Source organism: Hibiscus syriacus, unplaced genomic scaffold (assembly GCF_006381635.1).
Source record: "Hibiscus syriacus cultivar Baekdansim isolate YM2019G1 unplaced genomic scaffold, ASM638163v2 tig00112382_pilon, whole genome shotgun sequence".
Taxonomy (NCBI): domain Eukaryota; kingdom Viridiplantae; phylum Streptophyta; class Magnoliopsida; order Malvales; family Malvaceae; genus Hibiscus; species Hibiscus syriacus.
Genome location: NW_024063318.1, coordinates 1,456,241 through 1,470,362, shown reverse-complemented (window position 1 = coordinate 1,470,362; position 14,122 = coordinate 1,456,241). Strand labels below are relative to the sequence as shown.

At 35.7% G+C, this 14,122-nt stretch overlaps 1 long non-coding RNA gene and 1 pseudogene across 3 annotated transcripts; one reads left to right on the top strand and one right to left on the bottom strand.

Moving 5' to 3' along the window:
• Positions 1–202: 202 nt before the first annotated feature.
• Positions 203–4,274, bottom strand: LOC120178798 (annotated as a pseudogene).
• A 4,922-nt stretch (positions 4,275–9,196) lies between these two features.
• LOC120178773 lies at positions 9,197–12,649 on the top strand. Of its 3 annotated transcripts, none has more exons than XR_005521540.1 (9): positions 9,197–9,390; positions 9,473–9,513; positions 10,454–10,523; positions 10,628–10,848; positions 11,269–11,404; positions 11,488–11,578; positions 11,772–11,970; positions 12,128–12,199; positions 12,437–12,649. It is a non-coding gene; the product is annotated as an uncharacterized LOC120178773 (long non-coding RNA). The 3 variants fall into 3 exon arrangements; XR_005521539.1 differs by having other exon boundaries at positions 10,732–10,848; positions 11,272–11,404; positions 12,437–12,646; XR_005521538.1 differs by having other exon boundaries at positions 11,272–11,404; positions 12,437–12,646.
• Positions 12,650–14,122: the final 1,473 nt, after the last annotated feature.

Genomic DNA, 14,122 nt, shown 5'->3' with positions numbered 1-14,122 from the left:
CTCAAGATCCAAAATATAAAATCTCATTTAAATAATTTGATATGATTATACGGTAGTATTCATAATATTTTCTAACCATTTTTATATGATTCTTCGAATATATCAAACAAATTTAGGAAACTGCAGTTTGTTTTACCATTTCTGTAATTATAAGGTGATATATATATATATATATATATATAAAGTATTGTTTCTTCTTATGTAGAAATAGACAAAATTAAACAACGTTAATGTCGTATCTTATTACTAATTAAAGAGATACCCACGTTTGAAGCCTGATAGACCTGCACTACGCTTTGTGAGGACTACTTTTATGCTAAAACATTGTCCCCTTACCATATGCTTTTCTTTTTATCAGATACAGTTTCTATTTTGATGTAAGCACGTACTTGGCAATGGCATATTCGGATGCCCGGGGCTCGGAGTTTGTTTCAATTCGAGTCCCTTTTCGGCCATTCCCCTCGGTTCATTGTTCCGAGGCGGACTATACGCATTATGCGACACTGTGTAGGATTTCTCCACGGCTTCTTGTCCTGATTTATCTAGGGTTTCAATCATCGATATGGTGGCCGTTGCCTGACGTTCCTGGTCCCATTCAGTACACAAAACATCATGTATCATGTGAAAATATAAGATTGCAGCTGAGCTATGAAAAATTGTGATGAACTGAAGTGAGGTTAAGTGAGCACACTTCAAACGTCATGTTGTAGGCAACCGATGAAGCTTCTCGTATTTGGCGGCGTCGAGGTCTTGAAGATGGTCACCTTTGAAAAACTTGGGGAGCAAGTATTGTGCACCGCACAAGAAGCATGATCAAAGTGGGAAAAGGACTCCAGCTATTGGGATCCATGTTATCCCAAAGCATACAAGCAAGTAAGCTGTCTGGACGCAGTAAAAGCGGCTATTGTTTTGAAAGGTATGGTCTCGACGAAGGTTGCATGATACTCCTGCAACACCCTGATACAACAGATCATGCGAAACGAGCATTAGAATCGAACCGAAGAATCCTTAACATATTCGAGACGGGACATACTTTTATCTCCGAGTTGGAGCAGTGAAAAGCAACAGTATTCTCTCCCAAAATTGATTTCCAGGCAACCTTTCGATGGCCATGAAAGCGAATAGCCCCAAAGAACAGATGTATCTTCTTAAGAAGAGGCATAGCAGCACACCCCTCCGACCATCAATGACTGAAGCAAGTTACTAAAACGTTGTTCTTGACCTCTACAGGTAAAAGCTCATCTATTTCCTTCTCGACGTCAAAAAGGGTCTCGTCGACTGGTGCATCAATGTAGCCAGAGCTCGAAGCCAGTCGGATAGTGATTCTTTCAGCTCTTTCAGTCCTATGTTAACTAAAAATGTAAGAGCAGCTGGTGGATCACAATAGACTGTAAATCAAAATCATGAATAAAAATTAATCTACCATACTGGATGGATGCTGATAAACAAGTGAAGTCTGCATCTCATTGTATGCCTCTTGTATGCTTCGGTAGTTGGCTCAGACTCGAATTTTTACTTCTACTTTTCTGGTCTGTCGATACAAGCTTATTGTTCAAAAGCTGTCACCGGTAGATGAAAGAATCAGTCACAATGATTCACATCACAAAAGAATGAAAATGCTAAGAACATTATATATCACCAGCTAGCAAGCCATGTATACCTGATCTTTAAGAGTTGCTAAGCTTTTTATATGCAGTGGAGATTGTGAATAACACATTGGATTGGGGAATGCCAGTAAGACCACATAATATAACCTGATAAAACCATATTAAGAGTTAATCCCATGAATGAAAAAACAAGCTTCCACAAGAAAGTAACTATGTAATAGGTTCATCGGTTCGAAAAAAAATGATCGGACGACGATGACGCACCAGGAAACCCAAAAGAAGAAGGTCGTAATGGTACGAAATTGGCTTTTTAAGATTGAGCTCTTTCTGTTGAGCAAGTTGAGATGCTACACTGTGGTCGAAATAGTAAAGCACAGCAATCATGGTTGCAGGACAAATGCTCCCACTATATAAAGTGCCACACCATTTCCTGCAAATTACTCGGAAAAATGAGTCTTGGCAGTAAACAAATACTAAGCATTTGAAAACTAACGTGGATTCACCTTGATGACAGTCCAATTAGAATATGCACCAGGAGACCACTGGTTCTGACTGAAAAGACGCCTCGGAATCCCCGTGGAACATCATTAGCAGGTACGTAAGAAACAGCATTCACACAAGAACCGTAAGTGGCACCTCATAATCTGCTGTGAAACCTCGAGCCAGCCTAGCAAAATGAGATGTATAAGGACGACAAAAGTATAGCTGAAACGGATTACTGAACTATGCTTTCAATACCAGAAACGGATGTAACAGCAGCATCTAATCCCTTATGATAATAATTGGAAATGGATACAGTAACTGTTCCATAGCGTGAGGACCGTGCTTTACGACTCTTTAGTGCAGTAAGGAGGAGGCCAAACGACAGAACCAGTGCAAACATTCCATTGCCAAATCGCCAAGAAGGCTGCAATGCTGTTTGCTCAGGATTTCTCTCTGAGGAAACGCCGAACTCCTCCACAATTCCCTGTAGTATAAAATTGTTATGTACAAAAAATGAAAGATTCTAGCTGAGTTTAAATGACGACATTCACCCGTATAGTTTGCTCATGAAAAGCATTGCAATCAGTAGACCGAATAATTCAACGGAAACACGTGTGAATCGATTTATTATAGAACATGCCCAAGAACTGCTAATAAGAAAAGCAAAGTGCTGTCCAGACACAAACCTTGAAACCTTATCAGGGTAAAAAAAGCTCAGCGCCACCACAAAACTTCTGGTTAGAGTACTCAAGTATGCTGGAATTGAAGAATACCATCAAGTCAAGGCTAAGAAGAGTTTATGCCCCTAATCTTTCCGGTTCTTTGGGAAGTTGTACATAAACATATACATCAATACTGTTGGCTCTGCAACTCCAAGGATGAGCAAGGGCAGTCCTCCGACTAGTGAATGAACGATATCACAAAGTACCTTCGATGCAAGGGTTTGTACCGCAGTCAAACTTCCATCTGTAACAACAGACGACGTATCTGACGAACCATAACAAAAATAGCAGAACGTGTTAATGAACTTGTATAGTTGTCTAGTTCCCACCTGTACTTCGTTCCAGCTGCTCCCCGAACGATATAACTGGAATTACCGAAGCAAAGAATATATAAGTTATTGGAGCAAGAATCCTAAATGATCAAATATTAACTATGTTATAGGTTTACAAAGCATAATTCTGAAAAATATAATGAACGTTGCAAACCTGATACCTGCACTGAAGCCACCAGTCCAGTCTTTGCTTGTAGCATAAAAACCTTCCTTTCAAATCATTCTTGATTCCACGGAATAGAACAAAAGTTTCTTCCATGGTAGCTCGATTTGAGCAAGGAAAAACATTTTTTCTTCCCCTTTTCAGTCGACAGACTACGATTGAAAGACGGACTACAAGACACAACACACTGACACAGATCGAAGGACTCGAGAGGCTGGCACGGCAACTAAAGTGCATAAGCTGAGATAATTCAGTTGGTGAAATTATGAGAAGAAAGATAAGAAGTGGTGATCATTGTTGGATTTAAGAAGACAAATGATGTGAGTTTCATCATTTTTCCTATGTATAATTGACCCTTGATAAGGGCAGTAACTAATTACTTTCAGAATAAAAGAAATCAATGAATTTGTAAGAATGATCAAAGTATGAAAAGAATCAAAGCATCTGAAATTCCAAGTAAATTCGAGTTCCGGGAAAAAAATATACTAACCATATCTTCAGATTCGTAATTAACCATCAAAGCCAACAAAGGTTAGATCCATTTCTTTATTTACCTCAACTTTCAAAACAGAATCTTTCTTGATATCAACTAAATCCCTCCAACTTCATGCTGGAAACCGAAGCAGAAATCTCAAATAAGCTAAAAGTTTCTAGAGCTTAAAAGCAAATACCAGGAAAAAAACTAGCGAAAACCCATCATCTAGCACTCCGTTTAAAGCAACTGGGCATTGATAAAAACCCAAGAAGAATCGAAATAAAATAGGAAAAACTAGCAGTGGAGCAAGATTAACGACAACTCATAACTGGAAACATAACAGAACAAGTTCAAAGCAGCTTTAAGAAAACGAGCATCAATCAAGTAGGCGAAAAGAAGGGGGAAAAAAAGTAACTTTGATCAAGATTACATTACAAGAAAAGAGACCCTACTCAGAAGAACAAAAAACAATAACAAAAGAAAAGGAAACAAAAGAGGAAAAATGAGAGGAACAAGTTGCAGACACAAAGCTTAGATGTATATATAAGAAGGTAGAAGCTAAGAAGACAAAAACAGGCAGAGAAGAGGGAAAAACTTGGTAATGTGAAGGTTAGTGTTAGAGTAGGGGAAAGTAATAAACAGAGGATTTTGGCAAACAAACTCCGGCAATGAACAAAAACAAAAAGGAAGGAGATGACATATTTGGTAGGCAAAGTTTGTGATTTGTGAAAATGGGAAATTTAACAGAAAATTGGCAAATCATAAGTGCTGTTTAGGTTCATGTTTTGGATTCATATAACCTGCATATGCACGGAGATGACATATTTGGAATCTTTGTCCTAAAGCTGAGATTGGGCTTGTCCTTCAATGTAACGGCAGTTTTATAAACGCCTAATGCAAAATAATATTTAACTAAGGACTCATTTTGATTAATATTTTTTAGAATCACTTTGACCCGAAAAAGATATATAAACACTTTAGTCATTATGTTTTTGTCGCAATCGTTTTGGGTAGGTCCGGAATTAGTCTTCGACTTGAAAAAACGTTAGAGTCGCCACCGATCATTTAAAAATAATATTTAGGTTGATCGGACGCCATCTTACATGATTTGTGTTTTACAGAAATATATCGGATTCGGGAGTTGTTACAGCCAAGGAAGGATTAACACCCTTGAACTGCCCTTTGATACCGTTTTAATTTGTGGTTGTCTTAATTGCGAAAATTAAAATTAAAATTAAAAACTCAATTCAACTAATTACTTTGATCGATTGAAAGTATCCATAAAAAATTAAATTAATATTAAAAGATAAAATAAAATAAAAGAAACAAAAAGGATGTAAAAAATTGATTTATTAAAAGGGCTAATAAAATAATAATGAAAACGAAATAAAATAAAGAGTAAAAAAATCCAAATTAAAGGATCAAATTGAAATGATCTAAACATAAAAGGCTAAATCGACATTAATTATGGGCTACAAGAAGAAAAATAAGAAGTTAGAAGGTTAATTTGTAAAATATAAAAAATAAAACATGGATGAAATGAAAATTAGAAATTCAATGGTATATTCACAACAGGTGATCAAAACGAATTACACTTCAAACTTATAGGGAATGCGAAAAAAAATTTAACTATTGGGTAATTACAAAGTGGTTCCTCGATTATAAATACACCAAACCCAAAAAAATAACATTTTCAACCATTTCCAAAAAAAAAATCCCAAAAACCTCTCAAACACTCTCTGTTCCCCTTAACCGGCCCAAATGGTCGGCCACTACTCCGACGAAGCCCCATCGCGCCGACCGCCGCTCCGGCCACCGCCTCCGGTGGTCGAAAAAATCAAACTATCTTAAATCATTCTCCACGATCGCGTGATTACAAACCCAAAGCCCGATCATCCTAAATCACACCGAATCAGCGTAGATCTAAACAGAAAGGTTTCGGGTTTTACCTTTTCGTCGTTTCTTCACCGTTTCCGTTGACCGTTGGTTTGGTTGTTTCCTTGTGGTTGTGTGTTTTTTTGAAGCTTTCTTGCTTTGTATTTTGAAATTTGCTTGATCTTTACTGGTGACTTTCGTGCGCTTGTTGTGTTGTTTTTTTTTTGTATATTGGTTGAGTATTTTGGCTCCGTTTACTTGTTGATGTCTCCCTTGTGGTTTGATCTTGTATTTTCGGTGCTTGATGTTTACCGATCGTTGGTTCTTGCTTGGCCTCACCGGGGGCTTTTTATAGCCCTTGTTTTGGCCGTTTTGGGTCCCAAACGGGACATGATTCATGGGTCGTTTGTGTGGTTATGGGTTAACCGAAAACCCCGGGATGGTGCAATCCCGGGTTCTTCGGTCGGATGTCTCGGTTGGCCGTTTCGCGTACTTGGTTATTGACCTTTCTTGACTGTGTAGCGCACTCCTGCTAGACATGAAACCCTAATCGGGTTAGGGTTGGGTCAGGCCCAAACCGATTGGGCTCTTTGCTGGATTGAACAGACTCTTGGACCCTTACAAAAAATAAAGATAATAAATAAAAATAGAAAAAATAAAAATAAAGAAATAATAATAATAATAATAATAAAAGTATACTAATATTATATATATTTAAAACGTTTTAAAAAAAGTTTTTTTAAATTATATATATATGTTTCAAAAATGTTTTTAAAACTATATATTATATATTTTAAAAAATGTTTTCAAAACTATATATTATATATGTTTTTGAGTTTTTCAAAATGTTTTCAAAAACTATATATTATATAAGTTTTCAGAAATGATTTCAAAACTATATATATATGTTTTCAAATGTTTCCAAAAATATATATATATTTTCAAAATGTTTTCAAAAACTATATATTATATAATATTTTCAATTGTTTTCAAAACTATATATTATGTATGTTTTAAAAAAATTCAAAAGCTATATATATATATATTTCAAAAACGATTTTTTTTAAAAACTATATGTTTCAAAAAAAACAAAAAAATTCTTTCAAAAACTATACGATATTATTATATATATATAAATATATAAAAATCTCCATAAGAAAATGAGTGTCTACATCTAGCATTCTTTGTCTTTTTTCATGTAACGTAAAATAGGACAAAGATAGAAGGACACAAATTTTCGTTCGGTATGAAGAGGTCTCTGAGTCTAATATCCTCCCTTGTGGAGTTGAAAATCGACTCTGATATTGCAATTAGGAATAACTCCCTGTTAAATTGAGTTGCGGAAGACTCCTCTGTCGCGAATCTGAGTCAGCCTTGAAATGATATCCTTCTTCATGAAATTGAAATCGCAGTTCGAAATTTGAATCGGAATGTGACTTCTTATTGCCAAATCGTAGTCAACCTTGGTATTTTCCTCGGTTTAAAGACCTTGGTTTGAAAATTCGACTGGAAAGTAGTTCCTCGACACTACCATGTGGTTGATAGGCCCTCGAGCTGAATGGAATCGAACTCGAAAGTTTTCGTTGACAGATAACCCTTATTGCCTTGAGTTATATTGTACTAAGCAGAGAGATTGCCTCAGATCTTCCTCTTAACTTAAAGACTTCAGTTTAAACTTCAACCGGAAAGTAGTTTCTCATTGTCGTTGAGCTGAATGAAATCAAACTCGAAGGTTTTTGTTAACAGATAGCCCTTCTCGCCTTGAGTTATGCTGTAAATTTGATATGCCCTTGAGCTGAATGAAATCGAACTCGAAGGATTTTGTTGACCGATAGCCCTTCTCACCTTGAGTTATACTGTAAATTTGATATGCCCTTGAGCTGAATAGAATCGAACTCGAAGGTTTTATTAATAGATATCCCTTCTCGCCTTGAGCTATACTGTAAATTTGATATGCCCTTGAGCTGAATGTAATCAAACTCGAAGGTTTTTACTGACAAATAGCCCTTCTCGTCTTGAGCTATGTTGTAAATTTGATATGCCCCTAAGCTGAATGTAATCGAACTCAAAGGTTTTTGCTGACATATAACCCTTCTCTCCTTGAGCTATGCTGTAAATTTGATATGCCCTTGAGCTGAATGTAATCAAACTCAAAGGTTTTTGTTGACAGATAGCCCTTCTCTTCTTGAGCTATACTGTAAATTTGATATGCCCTTGAGCTAAATGGAATCGAACTCGAAGGTTTTTGTTGACAGATATCCCTTCTTACCTTGAGTTATGCTGTAAATTTGATATGCCCTTGAGATGAATGTAATCGAACTCGTAGGTTTTTGTTGACATATAGCTTTTCTCGACTTAAGCTATATTGTAATAGGCTGGGAGATAACCCCCTATTGTTGCAGATGACTCATTTGCTGTGAAACTAAGGCAATCCACTTGGGCACGATATTCTTCGTCGTGAAGTTGAAATCGTGGATGACTCTTTCGTTGTGAAGTTGAGCTTTGAATTGGATGTCCTTCGTTGTGAAGTTGAAATTCAAAATTGCCACTACAGCAAAATGGGTTAATACGACATTTGTAGCGGCATTTCTAGAACAAACGCCGGTAAAGACTCGTACTATAGCGGCGTTTTATACAAACGGCGCTAAAGACTAATTTAGTGGCGTTTTTGTACAAATGACGCTATAATACGAGTCTTTACCGGCGTTTTTTATACAAACGCCGCTAAATAATTTACTTTAGTGGCGTTTTTATACAAACGCCACGAAAAACTGTAATTTACTGGCGTTTATAGAACAAACGCCGCTATAGACTCGTGATTTAGTGGCGTTTTTATACAAACGCCGCTATAGTACGAGTCTTTAGCGGCGTTTTTTATACAAACACCGCTAAATACTGGTACTATAGTGGCGTTTTATATAAATGCCTCAAAATAATGTACTTTAGTGGCGTTTTAAGCACAAACACCACTAAATACTCGTACTATAAAACAACATTTTATAATTAGATTATTATTTTATAAATTCTAATAAAGTAAAGAACTTAACAAAATAGTGTTGTATAAAATCGAATTATTTGTATACTTCGTGATAAAATAAATTAGAATAAAATATATTTTTTTAAATATTTAAACAATAGATCAATCAATGATACTGTAAAGAAAAAAAAGGTAAAAGGTGAAAAAAACTCCAAAATTAGCGAGGAGAGTGTGATGTGAATCAGACATTTCTATTGTCGCGTCGATGACTAAAATCCATTCCACGGAGCCCAGCGAAATTCAATGTCAGATATCAAACCACCCTTTCGGAGATGGAAAATGATTCTAATTATCTATTTCCATCGACTCACGAAAACAGAATTATGATTTCTTAGATATCTTCCCCCGTTTTGTTTATTTCGTTTACCTAACCCTAGCTTTTCTGTTAATTATAATAGTAATTTGTTTTTGCCTTAAAACAAAGACGGAAAGTTAGATCTTTTATATTCTTCTTCTTTTGTTGAATTTTTGAAATTCTTTACGTGATTAAAATTTTCTGTGTTTGAATTGTAGGAGCGGTTGACTGGGTGTTTACTGTATAGTGTCTCCATATATTTTCCTCCTTTTTTGGGGGAAGTTTTCCGAATTAAGGTTTCAAGTTTTAGTTAGGGCTTGGAATTGATGGAGCCTCGTGTCGGTAATAAGTTCGACTTGGTCGTAAGATCGGTAGCGGCTCTTTTGGAGTGATCTATTTGGGTTTGTTGCATAATCCCCTACCCCTGGTTTTGGGTATGATTTTGAATATAGGTTGATATATAGGAGTATTTTATATTTGCAGGTACGAATATTCTGACAAATGAAGAGGTTGCCATTAAGCTTGTAAGTAGCCTTTGCAAATTCACTTCTTTTTTATTTGTTCAGTTTATTGCATATTAGCATTCTATAAAACAGCAATGTAGTTGATATTCTGGCTAGGTTTTAATCCGAGTGAATGCTCATTAGATTTCTTGCTTTAACTTGATCGTTTATAACTTAGAAATGCACTATGGTCATAGGTTATATTGAAGCAATAAACTGTAGAAGTATGTAGTTGAGGTTAAAATGTACCATGATGGATAAAATTATAATATTCTGGTAAAGTATTATATAGCAAAGCAAATGTTTGGAGCCCTTGACATGTTGGATTACTTTTTTGGTTTTTCACTTCACTTGGTGTTATTTTGTTATAGTTTTGATTCACATTAAATTAACGATGATCATAGTTTGTGGTCTACTCCCTTAACAAAAAAGAGAGAAAACAGAGAAGAAAACTGTTAGTTACAGTTTAACTTTGTAGGATTTTCGTATATTACCCCAAGGAGGATTGAATTCGTTCGTAAATGTAAATTTCTTATTTTCTAATTGTTGGCTGGCATCATAGCAGACAAGAAGAAGATGCTTTGGGTGGTTATCTCCAGAGATAAATATGGTTAAAGGGGGTTACTTACGTTACAACTTTGATTACCTATTTACCATTGTATATATGCTATTCTCATTACTCTCCGACACATCGTTAGAATTCTTTAATCAATCAGTGATACTTAATAAGCTTTTTAGAGTTATCTTCAATCTGGCTGACATAAATACATAATTAATAATTTTATTTTATGCTTGAATCATTGTTTTGATTTTATTACTTAAAAGCTTTGGCATTCTATAAAACATAGCTTGCTTATTTTAAATTTAATAATAGTTTTCTCTTTTGTTGTAGTTCTTTTATTCCATATTAAATTCTTTATGTTACATAAGGAAGTGGATGACTTTTTTCTTTAATGATCAGGAGAACGTGAAGACAAAGCATCCTCAATTGTTATATGAATCGAAGTTATACAGAATCCTGCAGGGAGGAAGTAATGATACTTACAGTTTCTTTTTTCTTCTTAGACAATATAGCTCTTGTTTCAACCTTTATTCGTTCTTTGTATTTCATATCACTTATCCTTTTTCTTGGCAGCCAGGATTCTAAATATAAGATGGTTTGGAGTAGAGGGAGATTATAATGTTATGGTTATGGATTTGCTTGGACCTTACACTGTAAATATTGTGGCATCATTTCAGACTAGCTGTTACATATCAGGAATTGCTCTTTTTGGTGATTCTTTGGTTGTTCTAGCCTATATTCTTGGTGAAGAAGATGGAGAAAAGGAATTTAGTTGCACAATACCTTCAAGACAGGTATGCGTCCTTTACAGTTCTGAAAAGCTAACTTCCTTGTCATGGTGTACACCCCCTATTTTGAGGCTTTTGTGCTATCATTAGTGCATTATCTGTTTCTGTTCCTGCAAGTTTACCAATTTATCTTTATGATGTGACTCCATTCTTGACAGAAGCCACGACAATGGTTACTGTAACTACTCTACATTGTTGCTCTGCTTTGAACTTTTAGGTTGTACTTATATTAAGAAATCTAATTTGGAATTCTTTTTCAATAGGCTGCTTATGCTTCTATATACGTTCTATTGATCCTGAGTTTAATAGTTGGTGGAGTGGATTGTAGAATCGAATGCATTAGCTAATAATGTTTTCTCAGGAGTTTGATAAACCGCTGTTGTTATAAACTTATAATTCTCATTGCCTATGCATAATCTACTGTAGCAGGGAAATGCACAGAGACCAGAGGTTCGCATTGTGTCTTGGAACAATGATGAATTAGAAACTGATGCCCTACCAGTACATGGCTTTGAGCACTATAAAGCAATGGATTATTCATTGGCACATGCTCCCTTCTCAGGTTGATATCTCCGTTCTTGAAGTTATTGGTTATTAGACAGAATTTCAGTGAAAAGTTATAGTGCTCTTCTCATATGAATGTAGGCAGCAGTTATGCCGGTGGATAGTGGGCTGCCGGTGATGAACCAATATACTATATTGTATCACCAAAGGATGTTGTCATAGCGAAACCTAGGTTACTTCCGATTCTTTATATTTTTCTTTCTTCTTGAAGATTAACTTGTCTTTCATTGAGAAAATAGTAGAGTAGGAAAAGATATCTCCGTTGCTTGTTGTCTGAACCTATTCAGGATGATGCCTTAAATTTTCGTTTATTTACTTTATTAACAATGAATTTTAATACCAGAAATACTATGTGTATGGTGCAGGTTGTCCCGTTGATGATTGTAGATTGTAAACAAGCAAATAATTTGTTGCTTCAAAATCGGGAGTTAATTACACCATCTGAAGTTGTTTCACAGCTTCTGAATACTAGAAAAAGTGTGATACGACAGCCTTTTCTTAGGAACATACCCAACAGTGCACGCAAAGCTTGTTGATTTTCAAAAAGAACTTGTAAACTTGCAGGTCCTGAAATAATTAACCTTCTATTTTCCTTATGAAGTTAACTTCTTTGTATGGTACTAACACAGTTCTAGAGTTTATGCTTGTGAGTTGTTTGACTGATTTGTAATCTTTTGTATTCATCTAAGATGGTGTTATTTAATCAGTTTATTGAATGTAGGTTGTGGAGAATAATCCCAAATACTGGGAAGTTATGTCATCAACACTTGTTGTGGGTTGGCTAGATATTGTGGTATGTGTCTGACAGACTAATGTGGTTTTATAGCTTAATAAAATTATGAAAGCTTGGATGTTTCTGGACAATTATTAAGATCTATCTCTATATTTTGCTTATCATCATGAAGGTTGCCCATGCCATAGAGTTGTTGACTGCTGGGACTGATCATGCAGAAATGTGTTGTTAACTTTTTTAACGTAAGATATAATGGATTTTCATATAAACTGATGATTTATTTGGATATGAAACTAGAGATCGGGTTTGCATTGCCATGGATGAGGCCTTTTCAAGTGGCATGCCAATTGGAGTAAGACCTCATGAAGCAAAATATCTGTGCAAGAAATGACAGGACGATACTAGCTCTACATCATTGTTTTCCCATATAAACTGGATTTATCTCTTTGAATTTAAGCGCCTCATTGTGACGAAGAGTTTTGAAGAATGTGTAAGATTAGAAACAAAATATCTTAGATATTATTGTTTATTATAGTTAATAATGTTGAACTACATTATATTTTACGTTAATGTAAACTTTGATTTATTATTATGGATTTCATTTTTCTTGTTATGGATTTTAAGTTTGTTGTTATGGATGTCAAGTTTATTGGAAAATGCTATAGGTTAAATTTGGGTAATAAAAGAGTAGAAAACAACATTTAACAAATTAGTTTTAATTTGCAAAATCAATTTCTTATATAGAGGTAATTAGCGGCGTTTGTATCTTAAAACGCCGCTATAGATATGACATTTTGCGGCGTTTGTTATAAAAAACGTCGCTATATACCAGATCTTTTACGGTGTTTGTGGGAAAAACGCCGCTAAATCTCAAGACCTATTGCGGCGTTTGTGGGAAAAACGCCGCTAAATCTCAAAATCTATTGCGGCATTTGTGGGAAAAACGCCGCTAAATCTCAAAACCTATTGCGGCATTTGTGGGAAAAATGCCGCTAAATATCAACACTTATTGCGGCGTTTGTTGGAAAAATACTGCAAATATCAACACCTATTGCGGCGTTTTTGTTACCAAACGCCGCGAACTTTAGCGACGCTATTTGCAGCGGCGCTTTTTGCGGCGTTTGTCATAGCGCCGCAGGTTTTTTTGCGGCGCTTAAAAACGCTGCTATAGGTAAAAAAAAACGCCGCAAATGTATAGTTTTACTGTAGTGTGCATTGCTTTCGAGTTTAATATCTTTCGCTGTGAAGTTGAAATTGACTCTGAATGAAACTGGTTTTTCATTGTTGTGTCATAGATGACTCCTTCGTCGTGAAGTTGGGTCAATATTTTGCGTATGATATCCTTCGTCGTGAAGTTGAAATCGTGGATGGCTCATTCGCTGTGAAGTTGAGTTTTGAGTCAGATATCCTCCTTTGTGAAGTTGAAATCCAATCTCGAGTTGCAGTGCTTCGCCAAAATAGCTTTGGGTTGGATATCCTTCGTTATGAAGTTGAAATCCAATCTTGTATAAGTTGCGTCGTTTCGAGTTTGATATCTTTCGTTGTGAATTTGAAATGTAGCTTGAACTCTAAACTGGAAAGTTGTTTGTTGACAAACAACTTTTCTCGACTTAAGTTGTGCTATAAATTTCCTCTAAATGAAGGATGGCCCCCCTTCGCGGGTCTAAGCCGATCATAATTCTTTAAATGACTCCCCTTCACGGGAAGTCCAAGTGGTAAATTCTGTCAGCCGGATATCATTCGTCGTGGAGTTGAAGTCTGACTTGAAGATGTTAACTGAAAGCTAGCCACTTGTCGTTGAGTTAAGCTGAACTGAATACGTTCTAAATTGGCTCTCGAACCCGTCTGAAGTTGATTCTAAGATATGTCGATCTTTCAATTGGTCAAATTGGTTGAGGTGTAGCTCCTCATTGTTGAGTTAAGAAACCACCATCAATCTTTTTTTGAAGGTGCTTTTGAATCAAGTATATTTCATCTTGAAGT